Here is a 20,779-nt window from a genome sequence, read left to right on the forward strand (position 1 = left end):
GCCCCCGAGAACATAGGGATCTATTACTTCATTCAAGTGGAGTAATACGGCATATGCCTACAACTTGGGTCTCTAAGGGCACATTCACACGTGGAGGAATTGCTGTTGAATTCCGCTGCGGACAGTCCACAGTGGAATTCTGCTGCAGCCGTGTTTTAGGAAAGTTAGTTCACACGTTGCGGAAAATAACTGTGCGGAAATCAGGCTGCGGTGCATAATTTCCCCTCTGCAGCATGCTCATTATGTTGCGGAGAAGAAGCGCAATTTCACTGCGGATTTCATCCTTTGCAATGCAAAAGCTGAAATCCGTGGCAAGTCCGCTGTGATATCTGAAACGTCTGAATTACCTGTCAAATATGAAAATGTTGCTGCAGATTCGTTGCGTAATTGGCCCGAATCTGCACCAACATTTGCAGCGGAAAAATTCCGCCACGTCTGAACATGCCCTAATAAGGCAGCGTTCATAATACCTTAGAGTACATAACAAAGAAAACAAGTGTAATAATGATTATATGCGTGTCCATTATAAAACTCACAAATGGCCTGGATCTAGAAAAGACAAAAATCTCCTTTCCCCATTGTGCAGTTTTGCATTTCAGCTGACACAAGACATTTTATGTGCTATGTTAACCATGGAATTCATGACATTTATAGCTGGAATTTCAGAACTGGTTCAATGAATTGAGCACAAATCATAGACAATGGGAAGAAGAATTGAAAGGGACGGCGGCAGCCATTCTGCGTTGATGCTGCTGCTGTTGCCTGTGGATACACGGATCCTGTGGCTGCATCTATTCGGGTGGCTTTTTGTTATTTAGGGTCGTAAGAACAAGGAAATGTGTGGTCATGTCTAATACATGGCTGCCATATCTACATGAACAGACTTCAATTTACCTTATAGTGACGGAGAGACTGCCATTGGGTTGGATCCCATCAAGAACGACAGTTTGTGCTGATGAATTGCACAGTTGGTCATACATTTGTTCTAACTACAGCTTTCTCCCTGACAATCCCATAAATATATACAGATTTTGCCGTGGATTCAGAATAGGTGTTGAAAAAACTCTGCCATATCTGAACAACCTTTCAGGACAAGGCTAGGTTTTAGCTCCCTGGTTTCCGAATGACATAACTTTCTTACTTTTTTGTAGCAGAATGAGGTCTTGTATTTTTGTGAGACCTGTTGTACGCATCATCTGGAGATATATTTGAATTAGTGTGTCATTTATTTATTTTTTTTACACCGTTCAGCATACAGGTGCGACAGCACTCGGGATGCTTCAGTTTGCCCCCCACCCCGAACATCTTTCCCGACATTTCCTTCCCCCTCGCCATGTTTGCTTTGTCTACCAATCAATATGATGTAATTTTTTTTTCCACTTTTTTTTTAATCTAACTCGAGTATAAAACCATTTGTACATTTTACAAGCGATATAGTTATATAAGCGAGTTAACATAACAATAAATTAAAATAAAATAAATAAAGAGGTCAGTGCCTGACAAAAACAGATTGTATAACTGAGGCTAATGAGAATATATGGTGACATAATGAACAGCCTTCTCTTGTAGATAGTGCCACACAGCTCCCCTGTAGATAGTGCCACACATCCCCCCTTGTAGATAGTACCACACAACCCTCTTGTAGAAAGTGCCACACACCTCCCCTTGTAGATAGTGCCACACACACAGCTCCCTGTAGATAGTGCCACACAACCCCCTTGTAGATAGTACCACACAACCCCCTTGTAGATAGTGCCACACACCTCCCCTTGTAGATAGTGCCAAACACAGCTCCCTGTAGATAGTGCCACCCCCCCCCCCTTGTAGATACTGCCACACTTTCCCACCCAGGACATAGGAGATGGTGCCACAAACATCCCCTTGTAGATAATGCCAGCCCCCCTGTATATAGTCCACACAGCTCCCACTTGTAGATATTGCCACCCTCCCCTAAATAGCACTGCACCCCCCCCCTCCCTGTACGTAGCGCCTACATGCATAGTGACGTCAGGGGCTTCTCCAGGTGCAGAATCCCTGAGAAGAGCATCAGCAACGCTTTGGCCGGGGATTCCTCCATACCTCCCAACTTTCAAGTATCACAAAGAGGGATAACCGATGCGGCATGCATAGCAACACAGTATAATGCCCTCTAGCTGCCCCCACACATAATAATGCCCCATAGCTGACACCATACAGTATAATGCCCCCATAAATGCACCCATACAGTATAAAGCCCACACAGATGCCCCCATACAGTATAATGCCCACACAGATTCTCCCATGCAGTATAATGCCCACACAGATGCCTCCATACAGTATAATGCCCTCACATATTCCCCCATGCAGTATAATGCCCAATCAAATTTCCCCATACAGCATAATGCCCCGATAGCTGCCCCACAAAGCATAATGCCCCTATAGCTGCCACATACAGTATAATGCCCCCATAGCTGCCCCTATAGAGCTTAATGCCCCAAAGCTGCCCCCATACAGCATGATGCCCTCATAGCTGCCTTCATACAGTATAATGCCCCTATAGCTTCCCCCATACAGTATAATGCTCCCATAACTGCCGCCATACAGCATAATGCCGCCTTAGATGCCCCCATAGAGTAGAATTCCCTCTTAGAAGCCCCTAGTGCCAGTGCCCACATAGATAGTGCCACAGTGCCCATGTAGATAGTGCCCACAGTACCCATTTAGATAGTGCCAGTGTCCCCTGTAGATAGTACCCCTATATAGTGCCACAGTGCCCATGTAGATAGTGCCACACCCCATTGAAGATAGCGCATCCATCCTTGTAGATAGCGCTACCCCCTCCCCCTATAGATAGCGCCATTGGGACTCCCTCTAGAAGCGAAATCCTTCTGGAGTGGAATCCCCTGCCAGAGCGTCGTCAACAGGGATTCTGCTTCAGAAGAGCCACTGACGTCACTGTCCAAATATGGAAATTAAGTCAAGGGCTCGCCCGGTCACAGAACTTAAAGTAGCGCTGTGCCCGGGGATCCCTCAGCAAGTGGAGGAGCTCCCTCTGCTCCGCTCTGAACTAATGCTGAAGCAGGGAGCTGACTCTTCCTTGCTTCAGCATTAGGTTCAACTGTATCTGCGTCCTGAGGACGCAGATACAGTTGACTGCAGGACATACCCCAGGCCATCCTGGACTGTTGGGTGGTATGATTCCTCTCCTGGAGGAGGAGCCCCTGACGTCACTGTACATATATAGATAGTGACGTCAGGGGGGATTCCACTTCCAAAGGAGTATTTAATTGTATCTGCGTCCGGCCTGGCGCCCCCATACCTTCTCTACAAGTTGCAGCCGGGGCACATGCTCTACCTGCCCGCCCCTAGCTACGCCCCTGACTTAGGTTAACAGGGAACACATTAGCTATGTATTCCCTTCTGTCCCCATATACACATCACTGAGCCCATTAGATCACTGTTTCTAGTTATCTGTATAGCCAGACATGCACAGATCATGTCTTCTCCACATGCTTCAAGCCTCCTCTGCTCAGGGAATCCCTGTGATATTACAGTTCCCTAGGAACTGCCAGAATGCAGAAGCAGCGGCTTCCACATTCGTGAACACAATTCTCAATATGAGCTGTGTTCAGGTTTTTTTGTGACAGGAAACTGATTTTTTCAGTTCCTTGTCGCTGTACAGTATTGGGCTGTCACATTACCAGTTCAATCCTGCCAATGGTACTGTGTACAGGAGTGCGCAGTGCCATCAAATTCAGTACGTAAATTTATTAAATTCATAGGTTCTGGCACAGGGACCTGTCCATTAGGCCAATAATTTACGTGGTGTGGGCAAGAAGGGGTTTTTGGCAACTTCCTACATTTGGACAAATTTGGACAATGTGCGCACATAGAAACATATAACCAAAACTGTACAATGATCCTATTAATGTATACATTTTAATAAATGTATTGCATTTCATATAAATTAGCATAAAACTTCTGCATATCTGAAGCTGCATAACAGATACAAATTCTACAGCTAACATTACATGTAATGCAGAAGTACCTGCTCCTTAGGGCTCATTCAGACGAGCGTAATACTCGTCCGTGTCCTGTGTGTTGAAATAACTGACAGCACACGGATCCATTCATTTCAAGGGGGCTATTCAGACATGCGTGAGTTTTCACACAGCGAGTGTACGTTGCCTGAAACTCACTGCATGTCCTATATTGATCCATTTTTGCGCACCTAGTCGCCCATTGAAGTCTATGGGTGTGTGAAAAACACGGACAGCACATGGACGACATCTGTGTGCTGTCCGTGTTTCACACATCAGTTACATAGAAAAGCAGAGAAATACATTTTAAAAAAAAAGAAGTGCTTGCACGGACGTGAAAAACAAATGCCACACACAAAGCACACTGATGCCAATACACAAAGCACACTGATGCCAATATGCAACGCACACGAAATGTAGGAAAAACGCTGCATTTTTTACACTCGCAACATGGACACGCTTGTCTGAATATAGCCTCAATTTTACACTGTGATAATGTAGATAAAGTGCTAATGATGAGTGTGATAATCTCCCACAACGACAAAAACCGAACAGTACAGACACCCATTTACTATGCGTCTTCTGCTATAGTCACAAGGCTGTATGACAGCTCTACATCGGATTGGATCCTGTCAGGAGAACGCAGGATAACTAGGAACTCCCTAATATGATCTCAGACCTCATGATCATAAGTATATTATGGCTTTGTACAAGTTGTAAGAGTTGTATGTATAATACCCATAGAAGTCCATGGTCCCATACTGTACTCCAGTACACCTCCTATTTCATACGGTGCATGTTCTATCAGAATACTTCCATAAAGGGTGCCATGTGCAGGCAGAACACAGAGCGACTATGGCACTGTCTTATGTAGAGCCTCTTTGCGGTACAGACTAGGTTTACATAGCTCCGCTGGGTACATGAGACCTTACTGTACCTGCTCCGAATTCTCTACTATGCAGCAGGAATATTGCTAATGCAGAAACCCACTTGGCTCATGGCTGTCGCTTTTTATTTATATACAGGATAGTATAGATTTCTGCAGCATGGGATCACACTTTAACCCCTTTCCGACATTTGACAGACATGTATGTCGGAGTTGGCATTAGGAAGGGGGGGTGTGGAGCGGCCTAACGGTCTGAGTCCACTCCATATGTAGTATATTACAGCTGACACCCCGCTCCTATGGCCGTCATTGAAGATAACTCCAATCCAGCCGTTTCACAGTTTAGATGCTGCGGTGAATAGCAACAACAGCATCTAAGCTGTTAGACAAAGGGGGGGCCCTCTGTCACTCCATCGCAGGGTGCCGATGGTTGTCATGGCAGCCTGGGGACCTAATGAAGAACCCCAGGTCTGCCATCCTGGTCAACCTATTAAGCCCTTGATAGGGGGATGCTAAAAGCACAATACACTGCAATACATATCGCATGTTCAAGTCCCCTATTGACATAAAAATAAAATGTAAACAGTTAAAAAAAAATTCAAGGAATATAGGAGAGACAGTAGGAGCTTCATAGACATTAATAGAAAAACTTGGTAAAAAAATATATATTTTTTTATTGCACTAAGCATTCTGCCATGACATTCTCAAGATGCTAGCGCAGTAAGGCTGGATTCAGACGAGCACATTACGTCCGTAATGGACGGAATGTATTTCAGCCGGAAGTCCCGGACCGAACACACTGCAGGGAGCCGGGCTCCTAGCATCATACTTATGTACGACGCTAGGAGTCCCTGCCTCGCTGCAGGACAACTGTCCCGTACTGTAATCATGTTTTCAGTACGGGACAGTAGTTCCACGGAGAGCCAGGGACTCCTAGCGTCGTACATAACTATGATGCTAGGAGCCCGGCTCCCTGCAGTGTGTTCGGTCCAGGACTTGCGGCCGAAATACGTCCGTCCATTACGGACATAATGTGCTCGTGTGAATCCAGCCTTACAGGGCATCTATGTAGAAGGAGTTGCATTGTCCTGGAATAGATCAAATGTAGTAAGCAGTAACCTATAGGCCCCTCAGAGACGCCGATCTATGCAAGTGCTATGGTTGCTGTCTGACTTTTCTTATGTACAGCTTGGTAGGAGGCATGTAAGGCCCTGCTCACAGTGAGTTTTTGCAGGCAGAGGCAGAAAAAAATCTGCCTGCACTGAACTGCCTGTGATTTTTCTTCTGCGCTTTTTGGCTGCAGCCATTGAATCTAAAGGACCGCGGGAAAAAAAATGCTCAGAAACGAGCGCCTCATGTTTTTTCTGCCTCCCATTGATTTCAATGGGAGGTCAGAGGCTGCCGGGAAAAAGAACGCCTTTGCCTCCCATTGGAAACATTGGCGGCAATTTCGGTCATTTTTTGGCGCTAATTCCGATGCGGTTTCTGTCATATTATACTCCATAAGGTGCCATAAGTGATGCAGAATATAAAATTATGTACTCATTTTGCCATTTTCGGGAAACCCACCAACAGTTTCACACATTTTTCTCAGTTACTAAAAATGATGTACAGTTTCTTTAGGGTATGTGCGCACGATGAGAGGCTTTTACATCTGAAATGACAGACTGTTTTCAGGAGAAAACAGCTGCCTCGTTTCAGACGTAAATGCTCCTCCTCGCATTTTGCGAGGCTTCTCTGACAGCCGTAAATTTTGAGCTGTGCTTCATTGAGTTCAATGAAGAACGGCTCAAATTACGTCTGAAAGAAGTGTCCCGCATATAACGTATATAAGTGTCCTGCACTTCTTTTGACGAGGCTGTATTGACAGGTAGTCTGCACAGTACGTCGGCAAACCCATTCAAATGAATGGGCAGATGTTTGCCGACGTATTGTAGCCCTATTTTCAGACGTAAAACGAGGCATAATACGCCTCGTTTACGTCTGAAAATAGGTCGTGTGAACCCAGCCTTACAGCAAAAAAACAAACAAAACACACAAGCAACGGGGCGAGAATATCTTGTAGTTATTACACACACAAGTTTCATAGCATGCTTTATTTTCTCATATTGTCTCATACAACATACGCTGTGGATTTTTCGCTAATTTTTTCCGGTTTGCAGCAGATAAATAAAGAACGCTTTCGTAAAACCGCGCATGTTCTACCGCTAATTGCCTGTGTTTATTGGTCGTGCGGTTTTCACAGCTGAAACAAGTTAAAAATATGTTTCACTTTTATTTTTCATGTGCCAGACTTTCTCTATTTTCCTTCCTCCAGAGGAAATGTTGGAAGGTATGAGAATATATATATATATATATATATATATATATATATATATATATATATATATATATATATACTGCAACATGTGGTGCCTCGATATACAGTATTTACATGGCGGTCTTCACAAACTAGCCTAACTTGTCACTTTGGAAAAATGTACCCACTATCTGACGCCACTACTTCCGCGTATGCGCTTTACGCTTGTGTACACTACGCAGGCGCTATCCTGTGCACGCCTCTTTCAACTAAAACTTTATTGCTTCTAGACATTCTATGCGCATGCATCGGCGCATGCGCAGTTCATACTCTCGTTTCCTCCTTTACACCGGCCGCTGCCATCTTCACCGGGGCGGAAGAGGCGAGTAAGCTAGTTTCGTGTTGACAGCGCCTCTGGGCCCCGGCTGTGTTGTGTCGGGCTATTCCCTGGCGTGGTGAGTGACTTGAGGGACAGAGGTGACGTTTTATTGGGAGGTAGCGTGTAGTTGGGTTATGTTGTTGAGGCTCCGTCTTGTCATGTTGTTGTGATTGGTGTTCTGGTGCTGTGTGTCGTACTACGCAGTGGTATATGTGTCCCCGTATATAGATCTATCCCGTATGTGGTTATCTTGTGATCTAATGAAAATCATAGTATTATACTTATCACAGAGCGAGTCTGGATACATTATTGTGATCTGTTACCTCTGCCTATTGCTGATATGTTCAATTACAGCAAAACGTAAAGGAATTTATTATTATTTATGTCTGTGTATTTGATCGGCCTCTGGTGTCATGTGCTCAGGAGGAAAAAATCTATATTAGTATGTATTGTACACTTTTGGGGTCAATCTGTACCATGTGACCTTTTTAGTGGTCAGACCATATAGACCATGTTCACACATTGCGATTTGTTGCAAATTTTTTAGCCACAGCCAGAAGTGGATCCCATAGGAAGGAGTATTCGGAGAGGTTTTCTTTTATATTTCCCATTCGTTTTGAAACCACTTCTGGCTTTGGCACAAAAATCTGCAACATTGCGATGTGTGACCAATAGCCTTGCACTGATGATTAGCATTGAATATTTTTCCCTAACATAGCGGTGGACAAATGACTGTACACTTCAGAAGCCGGTTCTCTATTCTTCGTAGCCTAGAAATAGCTCACGGAAATCGGTAGAAACAACAACAAAGTTAGGTGCCATCAGCTGCCGGACTCCTGGCAATTTTCCCTCCCTACCCTAGCCATACCTGCTGAGTGCCCCGACGCATTATAACAACTCATAAACATATAGACAGTATAGAGGGAGGTCCCCCGCTCAGGACCCCGTCCATGAGTCAGAGCAGACGGCCAATGCAAACAACTGCTCTGACGGAACCAGCATAATAAAAACCAAGACTAATTACAGGAGATGTGGATAAATAAAAATGACTATTTGATGACATCTAAGTGACATTAGTTAGAAACTGACCAACCCCTTTAAAGGGAACCTGTCACTAGATTTTTGTGTACTAAACCACCAGCATGTCATTATACTGCTGGGAAGTTGCGTTCTAAACGTGCCCCTCTCAATACTGTCCGTTTTATCAGTTGGTCTAAAAAGAAGTTATACTACAGCGGGCACTGAATGTAAACTGTGAGAGAGGAGTCCTGAGATGAGTCCAGGTGTACTGGCCCCGGCTTCATATGTGCACTGAGCATGTGTGGATGTCGTTGGACTCCTCCCAGAAGGCTTCTCTGGTGATTTACATACAGCGCACGCCGTATTATAACTTCCTTTTAGACAAAATGCTGAAACGGACAGTATTGAGGGGCACGCTTAGGACTATATTTCCCATCGGTATAACAATATCTGGTGTTTCAGTGCCCTGAAGTCTAGTGACAGGTTCCCTTTAATTGTAAGAATGTGATCATGATCTATTTGGCCATTAGTGGTATTAAACCTATAGTCAACTGAAAATTCACATCCCAGTTTGTCTAAAACAGATTTTGAAGTGATCAAGTCAGAGGGAAACTTTTTATAAAATATTAGGGACTTAGTATCGGAGTTCTGCTTTAATTCTTTCATGGGTGCTGTGATCAAAAAAATCTGTAAAATGTAGAAGTTTAATGACGTATTGTTACTTCTTTTGGCTCGGATTAGTAGTGTAGCCAAAGTATGCAAACTAGAAATAACGGGGATTATCAGGAGATTATGGAGGCTCTGTGTGTTTAGTGATGAACCTTTGGTATGTTTGCTTCCCTGAATAACTGTATCACACGCGGTCACTGACTGTGTTCACACTGAACCATAAGGTGCAGCAAGTTATTGGATATAAATTTGGATGAGATTTCTGCCATATCAATGGAATATCCATTCGTTGGAACTAAGCTCAGGGTTGCTTTTCCTTATCAATTAATTGACATTGTTGAGACAAACTAGCAAAAATTATTTCATATAATAATGATCCATTGACCAACTCGGGGGACCGGCTGCCATCTTCCTCTCTTGGCCGCCTGAGATTGAGAAGTGATGTGCATTCGTGTCATTAGCCCTCACCAGTATAGCGTGGGATCTCCACAGGGACGTGGGGATCTGGCGGTGGCACCTGTTGACTGCAGAATTAGTTGCTGAGCAACAGCCAAAACAGCGAGCAGAGTCGGATTGCCCCTTTAGTCCGGAGGTCACATTTTTCGTTTTTGTTGCGTTTTTTTCTGCAAAGCATTTCAGCTGTAATATGGGTTTTTAATTTAGGCTTGCAGCTGAAAAGCTTTGTAAAAACGTGCAAATATTTAAAAAATGTGTGGGATTTCAAGATGCGTTTCAAGACGCAATAAAAACGCACAATGTGAAGCCGGCCTTAGTATTTTTACATTCTGTATTATTTCTCTCTCCGCAGGTAACAGCCGGAGGCCTTATTAGAATATTTATAGTGTTTAATGGCAGGGTTTTATTGCTTTCATTACATCGAACTTTGGAGCTGCTTCCAAGTATAAAATTTGAGATTTGCCTAAACAGCAGTTCTAGGCTGTGTACACCTCTGCGTCAGAACTACTTTATATATCCGGTGAAAAATAGTGCAGCATGCTGCTCTGTTTTGTCTGGTAAAATGACCGGCACCATGACGGAAACCAGAAGGAGCCCATTAAAGGGTTGTCCACCTTCTGACAACTGATGACCTATCCACCGCATAGGTCATCAGTATGTCATCGGTGCGGGTCCGACATCCGGACATAGGTCATCAGTTGTCACAAGCAGGAAAACCCCTTTAAAGCCAATGGATTCCGTTGGGGCAGCATTGGTGTTTGTGCAGTGCTTCCGGTTTTCCGTTGTTCTGCTCCTATGACTGAGCAGAACAACGGAAAACCAGAACACGTGAACAAAGCCTAAAATAATGTTCTAGTTTGAAATGATCCCTCTGGTAGCAGAAGTGATCCAATAATCTGCGGACTGTGGGGACCGTGAGACCTCCCACTTTGATTCTGTATAATCTGTGAAATGATTATATAAACAGACTGTGTCCCCAGACAGGCCTGTAGTGTCACTATGGGATATTTCACATTTCCCACAATCCTGTATTATTTTTTGTTATAGCTTCTGCCATCACTTCACTGCTGATGGGAGTCCGACCTCTGGGACCTCAACCAATCTGGAGATTGAAAGTGCAGGAGCCTCTTCGCCTTTTTCCCTACCTAGCGGTACGCCTGTTCAACTCTGCACTTTTCAAATTAACACGCAGGGAAGATCTATGGATTAAGGGGGTTTTAAACTGGGTGATTTTCGGGCAGACGAGCGTTCATAGAACGCTCTTTGCCGATAATTGCCCTGTGTATACATGGCAGCGATCAGCAGATGAACGAGCAAACTATCATCAATCATCTGCTGGTCGTATTGTTTTAAAAAGTAAAATATTATCGTTGTCGGCAGCACATCTCCCTGGTAAAAAGGGAGGTGCGCTACCGACATGATGATAATGTATGGGGATGAGCGATCAGAGTAACGACTGCTCGTCCCCATCTATAGCTCCGTATGACTGGAGCATGCGAGCGCCGATCAACGATGTCTCGTTGATCGGTGCTCGCTGCACCGGCCGGTGTAAAAGGGCCTTAAGCTGCAATGCCCTAGCTAATACTGTGGCTCATTTATTCTGGTTGTCCTAAGAGTGACTCGGACCCCCACTGATCATGTAGTAATGGCATATCCTAACAATATGCCATCACCTTTAACAGTAGAAGAACCTTGGCCGACCATCTAATGTAATATAGGGTTGTCCCGACTCCCCCCGATTGCAGATATCGGGGGGTGTGGTATTAAGAAGGATCGGTTGGATTTCAACGTGCCTGATCCTTTATTCTCATGATAAATAAGGTGCTCCCCGAGGTGTCTGGCAGTGGCTCCAGGTGGACACCCCCCCGACCCCCCCCCCCCCCCTTATGGCAGAGCCAGTTCGAAAATCATAGATGGAGGTTTGGAGATTGTTTTATGGGAAACCCTGTCACTTTTTCTTAGAAGAATTACACAGGTAATGTCTATTCTGAAGTCTAGTTGAACGTGCCCTAACACTGCTGCTACATAAACCAAATTGATCTGCACCCCCATGAGATAGTCCACACTTGACAATCCCTTTTAATATGCGGCATTAGATAATATTCAGGTAGGGTAACAGATGTGTGAAAGTGCATATGGGATAGATAGGAACATCGGCGTTGGTCACAAAGGTCAATCTGCTTCCAGCTAAGCAGGTTGGAAGTTGAAGATGGTAGTTTCTCCGTTGTTCCATACAATAATGATTATAAATGGTTTTTTTTATTTTTATTACTCTAAGGTCAAGGGAAAAATTAAGGAATTCCCCATAGCAACCAATGAAGTTGCTGCTCTTGTTTTGCAACTGGCCTCTAATAAGTGCGAGTTGGAAAGGGATTGATCATTATGGGCAGCCGCACCAGTTTTGATAAATCTACCCCGGAGTGTTTTCATATTTATCTTTGTTTTAAGTTTCATTTGTTTTATGAGAAGGCTTTACACATACAACACGTGTACTAACTGGTATCAAATGTGTAATGCCAATGGCACTAATGTAATGGCAGACTTCTTACCATAGAAAAATGGCATGATTGGTGGGGTGCTAAGTTATTCGTTGTTCGCTTACTATTTATCAGATGAAAAGAATGCATACTTTAGCCTAAAGCAGTAGTTGTGTGCCACATACTTTACTGAACAGGCAGAAGCCTGCGCGAGCTCTGTGGAGTCACCTTTCCACTAACCTGTACAGGGCGTGATCTACTTTGCTTACCTCATGAGAGCTCGGTTACAGCCATGACGGCGAGGTTTCACTAGTGTCACAATACAGGCTGTCACTCCTTTCTCCCGCTCAGGGTGCTGGGGGAGGGGGATAACATTACTGTTCTTATTGAAGCCAGTCATTTTTTAGGTCCGTGATTACGGGCATCGCCGTGTGCATGAGGCCTTACTGTCAAGATTCTATACACAATACTGTCTGTCCTCTAAAAGCATGTGCACTTTTTATCTGCCATCAGACATGTTCCTGAAAACAATGGGAAGCAAGGTAGCCATTAAAGGGATTGTTCCACCGCAACAACTTATCACCTATCCATAGGATAAGTGTTTGATCGCTAGGGGTCCCACCTCTGGGTCCTCCACCGATCAAGAGAACAGGGGCCTCTAATCCCGTTATGCACGGAGAGGCAGGTCACACATGCGCCCTGACGCTCCATTCATTGTCCATGGGAATGCCGAAGATAGCCGAGTACAGAGGATAGGTGATATTTGTTGTAGTGGGACAGCCCCTTTAAGCCCTCATATTTGTGACTGTCGCTTAACGTTTTAAATTGCTTTCTATAAGGGTGAGTTCACACATAGCAGCCAAAAACTCTGCTGACATGCGATCTTACCAATATTCGGTGAGGATTTTAAATTGCTTTTTAATAGCTTTTGTGGGCAAAACTGCAGAATTGCGTGCCACCTTGTTCTAGGAACCCCCACCGATCACATAGTAATGGTATATCTTAGCCTTATGCCTTAAAGGCTATGTACACCTTTTGAATTTTTTTACATTTATTATTATAAAAATATAAATCCGTGTGTTTTGTGCAACTTTTAAAATACTTTTTATTAAAGTCTCTGACACGCAGGATCCACCTGTAATCGATCACATCTAACTTATAAACTTAAGCCCTATTCACACGACAGGGATTCTCAGCCGTGTGACTGCCGTTCGCTGAATGTCTGTCACACGGCCTCACTAGGAACAATAGACCCCAAGTGGGGCTATTCACATGGCTGATTTTTTTTTTCTGGAACATGCCCTATTTTGGGCCGTTCTCCCGGAGGGCCTATCATGTCCTGCATTACACGGACAACCCAATGATTTGAATGGGCACGGTGTAATGCTTAATTTCCCCTGTGGTGGTGCTGCAGGTAAACTGAATACTTACTACCAAGTCTCCCTATAGATAACAAGTTATTGATCAGATATTGACTATGTGATCAGCTTATTGTCAAGGGACCTTCCTTACAAATAGGGATTGACCAGCGTGGACAACCCCTTTAAGGGATTATACCTTAGACCAGTTTCAGACAGCTGCATTTTAACATCTACATTATGACTGTAAGACCCAGACACCTCGCTGTTATACTAAACCAAACTCCGATCACTATAAGGTTATATCCATAATAGCAGCAGCTATGGGAACAAAGCAAAAAATTCTGATGGAAACTATCGTATGCGGCAATTACCAATGGGCCAATTTCCTTCAATCACCAATATTTCTACTTTTATAATGCATGGGTATGCGAGGGATGGTTTTTGCCTCTGTTCTTTCACTTATAAAATGGATCAGTCACTCAAGTCGGCCTTATCTGCAGCAAGTGCACTGATGGAAATGACTGACGTTCACTCGCTAGTCTTGACCTAAATTTGACCTGTAATCCTATTATGGTGATTTCGGACAATTGTGTATGTGTAGTGATTTTTATTTTTATTTTTTCAAATGGAATGTGAATGGTTCCTTTTTAAGGCTTCATTTTAGTGTCCGTATTACGTCCAAATGATCCAGACTCCCTGTGGTTCAAGTGAACCAAACTTCGACCACCGTAGCACTCTATCGTGATCTAAGTTCAGTTCACTTTATCCATTGGGGTCATTTGTGTGCAGAGATTATAGCAAGGTGCAGTTAGGATTAAATGGGTAGGCAGCTTTTAAGATGATTGGCCTTAAAATAACAATTATTGTTACATAGGAATGATGTAGGGATGCACGATGCATCGAAACTTCGATACTGTTTCTAAACTTTGCATCCCCAAACGGTTCGATATTTCTCTGTGCAGCCGCACAGCTCAGTATTGTAACACATGAATGTATGAGAGCGGGGCTGCGGCTGTGTAATACAGCCATTGCCCCGCTCCTGAGACCTGATAACAAGTGCGCGGGGTCAGGATGATGCGATGCAGCCGGCGCTGCACTAATGAGCGTCGGAACTGAAAACAGAACATGGCGGGCGCACTACAAAACACCCCCATGTTCTGTCTTCAGTGCCTGAACCGCCGCTCATTAGTGCCGGGCTGGCCGCATCACCTCAGGCTGAGCGGTGCAATGACTGTATTACACAGCCCCGCTGGCGGAGATCAGAGAAACCTCTTATCTCCGCCATTATTCCCCTAATGCGATCATAGCTGACTGCAGCATTCAGGGGAAAATGATAAGGGGGGATGCCCCTTGGATCGTGTCACAGGGAATTCCTGTGACGCAACAGAGGGACATACCCTATATGGGCAGACAGCCCAGGGTCCATTGAAGGACCCCAGGGCTGTCCTACCATATTTCCTGTTAGGGCATACTTAGGTATGTCCTAACAACTGCCTGTGTACTATCAGTACACAGGCTAATGTACTGTAATATAGATCTATGCCAGTACATTAAACTTTAAAAAATAAAGTAATGTTAAATAAATAAAATTAATACACATACACCATTTTTACAATAAACATTAAAATAAGTCTCAATACATAAAATATACACATATTCGGTATTGGCGCGGCCGTAATAACCTGCACAACAATTTTGTTGCATCATTTATGATGTGTACGCTGTAAAAAAATAAAATAAAAACTGCTTTCTATCACTTATTGTGGGGCACGAGGTGCGATGAATTTAACCTTCATGTGCCCCACATTAATAGTAATTAACCCCATCATGTACCTCACACATTAACCCATTATGACTGAGAAACATGATGGGGTTAATTACTATTAATGTGAGGCACGTGAAGGTTAAATTCCTCATCACACCTCGCGCCTCACATCAGAAAATGGAAGAACTTTTTGTTATTATTACTGTTGGCAAAGTATTGTATTGGTATCGAAATCGCAATACTAAACTAAGTATCGGTATCGAAGTCCAAATTCTGGTATCGTGACATCCCTAGAATGATGTTTGGTTGGGGGTTAAGCATGTAGGTGATGTAGTCGCGTGGCCTCTGCTACAATAGTTCCACCTGTTTGCGCATTTACAAAGAAGTCCTAGAGTAGATTGAGTTTCCGTTCCCTATATACCTCGTATACCTCTATTATAGACTCTTATGAATATTCTGGGTTATTTCTTCCTCCATATAGTATTATGGTGAACTGTCTATAAGGCAACAATGCGTATTACGGGCGGATTTGACACACAGATTTTCTTGCGGCAAATCCGCAGCGTAACACAATACTAGCAAAGTAAATGACATTTCAAGAAATCTGCAGCTTTTGTTATTCACGTAGATTAACCTGCGGTGCATATTTTATAATCTCCAGCATGTCAATTTAACTTAAGTTTCCGCTTGCAAATTGTGTTGGACAAGATTTAAAAAAAAAAACACAGCAGCATAAAAACACCTATTTCTGCATCAAAATGTAAAAAATGCACTATTAGTTGCGGAGTTACCTGTGTGTACCTGCAGGTTAGATGCAGATTTTCTGCACTAAATTCTGCAACGTGTGCATGTGGCCTCAGGTATTCCTTTACTTACTATGACGTGTCACAGGATAGTGCTGGTGGGGGTATTGCGCCATGAGCTGGGAGCTGATCACTTGAATGAAGGGCCTCCCCACAGGTCTTTTTGGCTTTTAGTTTGGACATCTCCTGAACATGCACATTACTACAACATTATGCTGGATTTCTTATACGTCACTCACTCAGATGAGTGATCAGAGACCCTCAGACTTTATCTTCTGACTCCGTAGTTGGCGATAGATGTTGAGATTTTCACCAGTATGATGAGCATTGCAACTAAAATCATTGACCTGTATGGCGCGGGCCTGCTCCTCGCTTTAGTTACGCTCAGCTGTAAGGTGACTCAAAGGCCTACAGTCACGTTGGCTGCTGAGTGTTATCCTGCTGTTATCTTTGCAGATAGCGGATTGATTTTTTTATTTTGCATATGTGCAGTTGTCACTACATGTACCTATTTCAGTAGGGACTTTGTGTCAAAGGTGAATGTGTAGCTTAGTACTGGCACATGGCACTGTAGTGGCAGCATAGAGGAGATGTTAAAGAGGCTCTGTCACCACATTATAAGTGCCCTATCTTCTACATAATGTGATCGGCACTGTAATGTAGATTACAGCAGTGTTTTTTTAATTTAGAAAACACAAATTTTTGACGGAGTTATGACCTATTTTAGATTTATGCTAATGACTTTCTTAATGCCCAACTGGGCGTGTTTTTACTTTTGACAAAGTTGGCATTGTGGAGAAAAGTGTATGTCGCTGACCAATCAGCGTCATACACTTCTCCATTCATTTACTCCGCACATAGTGATCTTGCTAGATCACAATGTGCAGTCACATACTCACACATTAACGTTACTTAATTGTCTTGAGTGAATAGACATTGCTTCCAGCCAGGACGCGATGTGCATTAACACTCCCGACACTTCGGTAACGTTTGTGTGGGACTTAATGACAGCAAGCGTGATCTCGCTAGATCACGCTGTAAATGACCACTTGCAGCGTGAGCTCGCGAGATCACGCTTGCTGCTGTTAAGTCCCACACAAACGTTACCGAAATGTCTGGATTGTGAATAGACATCGCGTCCTGGCTGGAAGCAATGTCTATTCACTCTCAGGACACCTCAGTAACGTTAATGTGTGAGTATGTGACTGCACATTGTGATCTAGCAAGATCACTATGTGCTGAGTAAACAAATGGAGAGAAGTTTATGACGCTGATTGGTCAAAAAGCTAAAAAAACGCCCAGTTGGGCATTAAGAAAGTCATTAGCATAAATCTAAAATGGGTCATAACTCAAAATTGGCTAGAGTGGCAGGTGCGACAGAAATGGCATAAAAGTTGCTGAGAGCAGCATAAACTAGTGGTCGCTGATTTCAGCGGTGTCACTGATGTGTGAATGTTACATAACATACCCACATAAGTGACACGCTGCTGAAATCGGGGTCTGTCACTGCTTTATGCTGTCCTCAGCGACTGCAGTTTCCGTATCCAACATAACTTCTCTCAAAAGTGGACAGAGCCTGTATGAAAGGCATGGGGACACCCATAGCCTTACACATTTACTATAATTTGTGCCAGAAATCCACGCCAGCTCCTCGCTAGCGGGAGCTAAACTACTTTTTTTTATGCCAGAAACTGGCGTAGAGAAGTTACAAACGACTTAAAATCACAAAAAATGCCCAACACTTTTCAAAGCAAACCAAATGGGGGCAATATTTCGTAGAAGGGGTGGGCCACCTGTGGCCTGGGGCATTAAGAAACTCCAGTCTTAATAAATTCCCCCTATGTGTGCTATTATCAATTCCATTCATCTTTGCCTACATTTTTGTTATATTTTTTAATGGCAGAAATAAATGACAGGACTGTGGGAATATCCCATTATCTGTGCTTGCTAAATTGTCTGCCTGTTGGAACGGTAACATTTTCTTCCCTTGGGGTCTTCCTTTTTTGCCTCCACATCCTTCCTAAAGGACATTCCAGTGTCTGCCTACCGTTCTTTCCAGAGGAATAAGGTTTGGGTTTATCCAGTACTTGTAGGACTCTGAGCTTTGCTTAGTGTTTCTCGTAGCGCTCAATAATTGTGAAACGCTTCCTCCTCTCATACTGCTGACGTGTACTTTGCCCTGAGTGGTGGTGGTGATGATTTGCAGTCGATTTGATTGTAGTTAAAAACTGGGGTTCCTTTTAGGGTTCCTGTATACAATGTGGCTGAGAACCGCACTACAAACTAATAACTGCAGTAGTGCAATGCAGTTTTCGGACGCACGGCTTGTACAGATAACGACCATGGTTACAATGTGCTTCACCAGTTCAAGTCGAGCAGCCAAAAACCACCAGGTAAAACGGCCTCTGTATTTGCTTCACGGCTTTCAGATGCGCGACACACTGCCGCAACATGTATGGGCATCCTTATCAATGTAAGATTTTTAGATTGGTGGTTTATCTGGATCACTTTGAATCCAATAAACCATTTTTTGGGGTGCCCGCATACAATAATGTCTGTGCGGTTTTAGTATGCCAAGTAACCATGTGCTTCATCTGTGCAAGCCAAGCAACCAAAATCCAAACCGCAACAATTTGTTGTAATACAGGGTGTGATGTTTCTGGGTCAAGCTTCAGTGCCCATGCTTACATACGTATTATTGATCCTTGTGATACTGTACTTATATAGGTATATACTATGCTTCTGTGTGCGTCCGATTTTCCATGGGGGCAGGCATATTTTTCTCACGGATTCCATATTGGTCTGGTGAGAAAATCGGAAGCATGCTCAATCGCAGACTGTCACGGGCTCACTATATAGAGTCCGCTAGGGTCCATGCACATGTCATTGTCGTGTGCCATGTTGGCACAGGGCAGCTTTGTTTTGCCTTTTATTTTGTCCTTATAACTTAAGCTAGGAGTGGTTTCTAGAATTGTACGGTGTGAAACGGAGCTTATGCGGTTTCCAGATCTCAGATGCTTTTTTTTGTACTTAAGACAAATTTAAAAAATTCCAAATAAACACTTGATTCTAAGTTAAAATGACAATTTGGACCATACTTTATGGTACGGGATCAATTGTGTTCCAGATCTCAGATCTCAGATTAATAGAATGTTACTGTGCTATGGCTGTGATAACGCTGTTCCTATATGTCCCCAAATTATATTTCGGGAAGTCACATGCATAGAACCCATTGACATGGAGCAGGCTTGTAGTTTGTCTCTAAGGGTATGTGCACACACACACTAATTACGTCCGTAATTGACGGACGTATTTCGGCCGCAAGTCCCGGACCGAACACCGTGCAGGGAGACGGGCTCCTAGCATCATACTTATGTACGATGCTAGGAGTCCATGCCTTGCTGCAGGACAACTGTCCCGTACTGTAATCATGTTTTCAGTACGTGACAGTGGTCCTGCAGCGAGGCAGGGACTCCTAGCATCGTACATAAGTATGATGCTAGGAGCCCGGCTCCCTGCACTGTGTTCGGTCCGGGACTTGCGGCCGAAATACGTCCGTCAATTACGGACGTAATTAGTGTGTGTGCACATACCCTAAATCTTCCTAGGTCACACCTGCGTCTCTGGATTTTCTGGTTCTTTTTGCTACTTCCCAGCAGTGACTTTGCTCTATTGTCTTGAATAACCACAACAATGTTCCACAGAGCGCAAAATCTGCGCTCGATGTAATTAAATAGAAAGGGAGCAGCAACTTTATTATTGGGGTAAGGCCCCATTCACACGACCGTAACTTTCATTCGTAATTCCGGATAGAATTGTGGACACATTCATTTCTATGGGCCACTGACAATTTTCATTATGTTTACGGATTTGTGTCCAGGCCATAGAAATGATCCACAAAATATAGAACATGTCCTATTCTTGTCTGCAATTGCGGCACGGACTCGCCCATAGAAGTCTATGGGCGTTTCCGAAATTGCGGACGGCGGCGAATGTGTATCCGTCAGATCCGTATTTGAGGCATTTTTTTTAATGGTCAAAAAGTGCGCCAAATAAAGCTGGGCCGTCCATAGGGCTCTATTAACCGTTGGGCCAAAATGTGATGTGAACTAGGCCTAACCTGGAAGCCTAGGTCGTATACCGTGCCCCATTCATTATTTCTGTATATGTATGTGATTCACCTTTGTGTTTTGTCAACTCTATGCTAGTATGCATTTCAAAATATTCTGGAATAGTTTCCATGTTCTCACACGAGCCAGAATAACATTAACATTTCATCAAGCGGACATTCCGAGCGGATTACGCGGACGGCACAATCACCAGGTAAACATTTTATGTGACTTGTTTACTAGGTCTCTCTATGTAGCCATGGAAGACATAAAGGATATTCACACCTGAAAGGGGCAAGGAGAACTGCAGCTTTTTAGGTTCCTCACTCACACCATTACTTTCTAGTCTATACTTGTTGAATTGTTGGAATAGGCAGAAGAAAGTTGACATGTTACTAGATTTATCGGCTCCGTACATGGTAGGGCTGGTATTCAGCTAAATACTGTAAACTGCCCTTTTATGCCCTGGCTATGGTTTGGTTGTATCCAGTGCTGTTAAGTCATTATTGCTTACTTGTGTACTTAAAGGAAGACTA

The 20,779-nt window shown here is 43.7% G+C and overlaps 1 protein-coding gene across 2 annotated transcripts in view; it reads left to right on the forward strand.

Annotated features, from left to right (window-relative positions):
* The first annotated feature begins 7,536 nt into the window (after positions 1-7,536).
* Positions 7,537-20,779, forward strand: part of ITCH (itchy E3 ubiquitin protein ligase) — a 47,024-nt gene continuing 33,781 nt past the window's right edge. Inside the window, exon 1 of one of the 2 annotated variants that reach the window (XM_075846178.1) lies at positions 7,537-7,659. The gene's annotated coding sequence lies outside the window, so the exon portion shown is untranslated. Of the gene's footprint in view, positions 7,660-10,804; positions 10,880-20,779 lie in introns of those variants that run through there. The other variant, XM_075846179.1, reaches the window with a different exon arrangement.

This window comes from Rhinoderma darwinii, chromosome 13 (genome assembly GCF_050947455.1).
Source record: "Rhinoderma darwinii isolate aRhiDar2 chromosome 13, aRhiDar2.hap1, whole genome shotgun sequence".
NCBI lineage: Eukaryota > Metazoa > Chordata > Amphibia > Anura > Rhinodermatidae > Rhinoderma > Rhinoderma darwinii.